The sequence below is a fragment of the Sinocyclocheilus rhinocerous genome, unplaced genomic scaffold (genome assembly GCF_001515625.1).
Source record: "Sinocyclocheilus rhinocerous isolate Xijiao unplaced genomic scaffold, SAMN03320098_v1.1 scaffold878, whole genome shotgun sequence".
Lineage (NCBI taxonomy): Eukaryota > Metazoa > Chordata > Actinopteri > Cypriniformes > Cyprinidae > Sinocyclocheilus > Sinocyclocheilus rhinocerous.
In genome coordinates, this window is record NW_015664312.1 from 476,339 (window position 1) to 483,440 (window position 7,102).

At 36.8% G+C, this 7,102-nt stretch overlaps 1 long non-coding RNA gene across 1 annotated transcript; it reads right to left on the reverse strand.

Annotated features, from left to right (window-relative positions):
* Nucleotides 1-4,831: 4,831 nt before the first annotated feature.
* Nucleotides 4,832-6,783, reverse strand: LOC107730077 (uncharacterized). The gene is made up of 3 exons (XR_001638651.1): nucleotides 6,636-6,783; nucleotides 5,897-5,980; nucleotides 4,832-5,301 (listed from the first exon to the last, which is right to left on the reverse strand). It is a non-coding gene; the product is annotated as an uncharacterized LOC107730077 (long non-coding RNA).
* Nucleotides 6,784-7,102: the final 319 nt, after the last annotated feature.

Here is a 7,102-nt window from a genome sequence, read left to right on the forward strand (position 1 = left end):
GAGATAGTGAGAGAGAAAGAGAGAGAGAGAGAGAGAGAACGGCTCACTCAATCACATTAGAGTCCTTATTTCATTTGCGAAAGCAGATGGGGAGGCTCACTCCACTATGGGCAAGAAAAAACAAGGCCTCATAAATAGGGACATATAGAGGAGATGAAGAAAACACTGAAGGGGTAGAAGGGACGGGTGGCAAGGGCGGCAATTTATCGCCATGTGGCAAAGCGACAGCATGCTACAGTTTGCTGCCTGCCAAAAGGAATTTCTAAATTAGATGAATTCATTCTGAACTCCATATTGTTGTCAGCAGGTGTGAGTTGTGAGTTTGGCTATATGCAGAATAGCATACTACCATACTATTCTTACTCCAGTTGCTGCACATGGTATGTATACTGTGCATATTATGCATATTTTCTATATGCATAAAATATCTGAAAGACTTATTATTTGCTACAATGCACTGGGTATTTTATCCCACAATGCAATGCACATACTCGACCTTCCATTATCAATAATACATAACATTATAGTTGCATTTTTTTTTTACTCTGATTTCCAAATGTTGACATTTTTTTTATATAAAAGTGGATTAAAAAAATAATAATGTTTTTTATTTCCAAAACATTTTTTAATGGCTGAATCTTTCAATGCTGAATAATGCCTATTGCCTACTGTTTCATTTAACATTTTTATATAAAAGTAACAGTTTAAAACCGTCCATAAATTAGGGTTCAATATACTGTGTTAATTTGAAATAATTTTCCGTACTGATTTTTTCACAGTTGTTTAGTGCTGCAGGCATGATATATTTTTGCAGGGAAAAAAAAGAATTAGCATTTAGCATTTCCAATTCCACTGTCCTGAAGTCAATGTTTTTTTGTTTTGTTTTTTTGTATGGATTTTTGGTTAAAGCCTGAAACAAGTTGCATGGTGAACACAGGCTTAATATATTTTCATGTTTTATTTTATGACATAAAATACATCAATAACACCCCCTTGTGATTTAAGTGATTTTTTAAAGCTTTTAGTTGTCTTGAAAAAGGTTGTTTTTAACAAGTGGCTAAATGGGACTAGTAGTCGAGGACTTTAAATGGCATTATGATGAACTCATCTACTCACTAGTCGCTTTCACAGCCTTATTGTTTATTCTCATGTCCATGTAAGCTATTCTAACTCAAACTTTTAGGGAAAGGAACGTTTTTTAAATAAAGACTGAAAAAGTTGCCTTAAGCTTAAAGGGATAGTTCACCCAAAAATAAAAATTCTGTCATTAATTACTCACCCTCATGTCGTTTCGGAACACAAATTAAGATATTTTTGATGGAATCTGAGAGAGTTTGATAGTGTGTGCGCGAGAGAGTTTGATAGTGTGTGCGCGAGAGAGTTTGATAGTGCGTGTGAAAGCTTTGATAGTGTGTGAGAGACGGTATAGTAGTGAATGAGAGAGAGTTTGATAGTGCGTGTGAATGCTTTGATAGTGTGTGAAAGACCTTATTGTAGTGTATGAGAGAGAGTTTGATAGTGTGTGCGCGAGTAAAGTTTGAATAATGTCTTGAACGGCCTCTCATACTGCTGAGAAACGCACAGACGCAGGTATTCACACGCACTTAATCTCGCTATTTCCCAGCAGCAGCGTCTACTAATAGTGAATCTTTAAGCTGAACTGCTTCAAGAACCTCGCAACTGAGAAATGGCATGTAGCTTTTCAGCTGCAAAACTATTTTATTGATAAATTCGCGGGGCAGCGCTGACAAAAAGTTTCTGTCCGCATCTCCGTGTGTGTGCGCGAGTGCGTGTCTGTACTGTGTGTGCGTCTGTGAGAGAGAACGGGAGAAGGAAAGCGTGTTTTCTGTACATAAAAAAGGTGGAAGTCATGGAAATAGTTTGTCATTTTTACCCTATTATTTGTTATATTTATTTGCTCAATGTCTTCTGGGGTTTTGGTTCTTTTAGTATACTGTTGTAGATGTCCCATAGTATAACAAAAATATTATATATCTCTTTATTGTGTTTGGGCCCCCCCTGAACGAGCAAGCATAGGCACGTGCCTAGAATGCCTATATGCGTAAATCCGGCCCTGCAGGGAGGACTGACCTTTTTGAAGGCAGGATCAGAGAGAGGGACACAGCAGGCCTGAATGAAGGCATTAAGATCTATTACAATGGTCCTGACCTCATAGGTAAAGCATGAAATCTGTGTTATTGCTCCATCACCGCACACTGTTCACACGCAAGCTGTTACTGCCGGCAGGCCGAAGGTCAATAACACTCACATTAAAAACTACGTGTTCTTCTCAACTCATTCTTTATAGTTTACAACATCCTTTTGAGAAAGAAAGTAGATGGCAGCTTTATGAAAGAGGGATTCTCATGGTTGATGTACACCACCGTTTACAAGCAAAGACATTCCAAAACCGTTCATAAACAGTGGATTTTGATGTGAGAAGACAACAGAGGATGGACATGGACTATGGTCTCATATTTTGGCCAGAAGTAACAGTTCAAAGTTAAAATGCCTTTATTTTCTGCTCACATTTTCCAATATAAAGTACTAACAACTGAGATTTAACCCTGTAAACAAATTAAATAATAGTCATAATAAAATAATAATATATTTCTTTTAATGGAAGAGTTTATTTAACTTTTGCACAAACTATTATTATTGTGTTTATTTATTTATTTATTTATTTTGAGCATCATATTTGACACATCAGGCTTTTATCGCTTACAGTGTAGGAGTTTTCTTCAGAGGCTCAAATCAAGCAAAACAAATATGATACAGTAGGCTTTATAGGGTTAAATATGAATTTAAAAATTCTCATCATTTATCTGGGCTATGCTATACACATAATTTTAAAAACATTGTGTGTGTGTGCGTAAACAGAAAAGAATGCTCAAAAATAAAGTAAACAATAATTAAAATAAATATTAAAATAAAGTAAAACAAGCATTTTACATAACAGAAAAGCACACCTTCTATCCAGACCCTAACTTTCTCTCAGGCACATTACCTCCTCACACCCGGTCTGCTACGCCAGAAGTGATGTCATCCACAAGTCTTCCGCAAGGAAATGTGAATCTGTCGATTGTAATCCCCTTTCCTCTCCCCCCTTCCTTGAGGGCATGAGATGAGTGACCATTCGAACAGGCACAGGAAGTCCATTGTTCTGGGTGCTTCACACACTTAAACCAAATTACCCTAGTAACCACTGATGTCAGCAAGCCAAGGTTAGCCCAGGAAAACCCACCCAACCCTGACCCCCTCGAAGCCTGTGTGCACAAATGCAGAACACACCATCATTTATCTATTCATTGAGTTTCAGGGTCCTTCCAGTCTAAAGATAATTTGAAATAACCATCACACTTTAGCGTAACAGGTCAGCGTGGTCATTGAAAAGCACGTCGCAATTTGATAATGTTCTGTTGCCCAAGAAAAAGGTGGTGGACGTGCATGACCTATGACCCTTTCATTATAACTAATCAGGAACTACTGATGTGTTGTTAGATTATCTTAGAATAAGACAGACTCTAGAAAAGGTTTTCTCGACATTTCTAAGCTAAACAAATAAACATTACATTTTCATGCACTGGACAGTAGTGTCTATTTTCCTTTTATTACAATAACCTTCACACCATGAAGATTATGATTGAAAATATATTATGCATAAATATATATTAAAATAATTTAATATTAATATAAAATATATTAAACCTTAAATCTGTAATTTTTGTCACTAATGTCACCAGATCGAATTGCAATAATATTAGATGTGTTCGACGTTTCATGTTTATTCTGACACCACTAAAGTTCACAAATCTGTTTTTATAATAGTAAACACACTGTTCGTGTAATATTAATGTTATATTGTGTCATGTTTGCCAAAATGACACTGATTAAAAAATATATACCCCACCTTTATTGGTATTTAAATAATACTGGCTTAACTTTATTTTTTGAACAACAGGCACTTTATTAAACAGCACATAACCTATTCAATGAAAAGAGTTCTGGCTGATATGTAAAATTCAGTTTAGTCTGCGATAAGATACATACACACAAGCATCATTACAGGAAAATTAAAGTTTCTGACTAGACAGCACTAAACCTGAAACATTTTTGTTTTCACATTTCCTGAGCACTCCCCAATTTTCTATTGGTCAGTAAAACAGATAGTCCCTCCCCAAATGCAGGGCTGGTCAGGATTAAAAAAAAAAAATGGCTCTGCAAATTAAGCCAGGGTAAAGTATTTTAACACTGAAATAACAGCACACTTCATCTTTAACATTAACTCTAAAAAATAATTGATTTGTCACCAAATTTCTATTGTTAATGTTAACAGTGATTTTCACATTTTCACTAAGGATGCATCCTTGTTTTGCAAAGCAGCCTGTTTGTTATTCTATATAACTTTGTAAGTGAATTTTGTGAAATATTATCTAAAAGCCACTTACCGCACTAAAACACTGTGTATTCTAAGCCACACTTCCTCGTTGTGACGAGTGGGGCGGGGCCGAGAGCCGTGGGAACGGAGCGAGGCCGGTGGAGTAAATGCTAATGCACGACACCTGCGCCACTCACCGGTCTCGAGTCCCACGGAGGAGCTCCGGAAGCATAAAAGGAGGAGTGACGACAGTGATGGACGAGAGAGGACCAGGCCTGGAGTTTATTTTGTGTTTTGGTTCTGTTTGTGCGCGACAGTCGTCCACGACAGTCGTCCGCGAGGGGCTGTCGTGCTATTTTGTGTTTATTTTATTATTAAAGTTTTCTTTGAACATTTGCCGGTTCCCGCCTCCTTCTTCCCGTGACTACGAACTGTTACACTCGTATTTGCCAGGTACATGATTGAGCACTATATTGTGTCACTTTGTTAAAATGTGTTCGCTAAGAGCATACATGTACAGTATTTAATGATGAATGTATATGAATAAATTTAAACTTTCTTAGTCCTCACTGCTTGGCGATGCCAATCCACCATGCTAGCTATATCTCAAGAAACACAGAGAGACATGTGACTAAATCAGATGACTATGAAAGAGATACAACTCTCTCCATGTCTACAGTAGCCTCAGTTCAGTAATGATCACATTCATCAGTCACCAGCTGTGTGTAAGACTGTCCTCTGCTTTATATCTGTTCCCTTCAGTCGATCAGGCTGATTCCTCGCCATTGGAGTTTTGTCAGAAAGACAAGAGAGTCTGTTGTATTCTATCCTGGGGACCCCCGCAGCCAGCTGAGACTCAGGCTGCAATGAAGTCCATTCATTTTCCTGTCCTTCTATCTGGAACTCCTACATACTGTTCATTCCTAAACACATGCACACATCAGATACATAGCACACAAGTCAAACACTGGATGAGACACCAGAGAGTTAGCAGAAATAACCAATAAAGTAAAACAGATTCACCCTTTTGTTCAAAACTTCAAAAACAACAGCATGAACATTCTTCAAAATACCTGCATTTGTGTTCTACAGAAGAAAGAGAGTCATACATACAACTTTTGCCCATATTACATAGCCAAAGAGAAGACAGGGTGGTCAACATAACTGCCAGCATTTACACAGCCGCTGACAGAGTGAGCTGTGTAACATGGAGCTGGACTTTTGATTTCATTGTAAACTTGCCTGGAAAACACTCTGTAACTGTAAAACTAAGGCCATCTGGTGTCACTGTAGCATGGAAATTTAATTAAAGCCTGAAACTTTCCTCAGTCTGTCACTGTCAAGCTGAGTCTTACTGACCAGCAGGGAAAAATTACTCTGTGAAACATGAGGTCACAAAACTGTGACAGGGTCAATAGTGTAACTTTAGTTTTAATACTTCATTACAGTTCCCTGAAGACAGGCAGGGCGTTCCGGCACCTTTGATTCAAAAAAAGGAAAAAAGGAAAAGATTCTCACTTTGTATTTCAATCCAATTCATCCATCTGCACTCCAGTGTTTCTCTCTCAGTTGTGCACTCCATCTTTCTCTGCAGACTGCTTTCTGTTGCAGTGAAATGTAAGCGAAAATTAAAGCAACGAACGATGCATAAACGCAAACTAATTATCCTTTCTGATATCCACTGATATGGCCGCTCACATCAAAAATAACCCATATTGCTAAAAATAAAAAACCTGGCCAAAATATATTTCTAATACTGTACATGCAAATGATGTTACAAATTGTGTTACACTTTAATGATATATATTTTTCAAATTGAAAATATATTGCATTTAAACCTTCACATGGCACAATACATTATATGAAATATATTTCAATGGGCAGGAAAATACATTTACAATATTAAAATACATTTTTGGTAAATGCAAATTGTTTCTATAAAGATATTTGTCAACATAAATATTTGTGTAATATATATGTACGTATATTCAATATGTATATAAGGCTCAAAATATATGAGGAAATAAATACATAGAGCTAAAAATTATTAAAATATTAGCATATATATTATTTAAAATATAATGGCAATATATGTTATAATATATTCATCAATAAGTAATTTAAGTATGTTTTTATTCTGTTTATTTTACTGTAGTTATTCTACTATTTATTTATTTATATTATAATGTATTTTATTTAATTTTATTTATTATTATCAGTTTGGGTCATTTTTTAACAAGGGTGCGAGAACCAATACCATATTCAATGTTCTCCCCACTCCAATCGAACTTTTCCTGAAACACATTCAGTCCATCTACCCAAACCTGGCTCCCTGTGAGGGGACCTGCTGACCCCTAGATGAACCTCCAAGCTGGCATTCTGCAGAACAGCCTTATCTGCTGAATTATCACGGCAGACATTAAGCCCATAGTTCAGCCATAATGGCAGGGCTCATTTGTATAGGTGTCAGGGAGTCATCACAGTCACTTCAGTCACCATCCAGGATAATTACCCGATCACAGTCACCTGAGTTCTGATCCCCCGCACCTGCTGTCACCAATCAAGCCACACTACAAATACACACACATCACAGTGAGACACCAGAGAGTTAGCAGAAATAACCAATAAAGTAAAACAGATTCACCCTTTTGTTCAAAACTTCAAAAACAACAGCATGAACATTCTTCAAAATACCTGCATTTGTGTTCTACAGAAGAAAGAGAG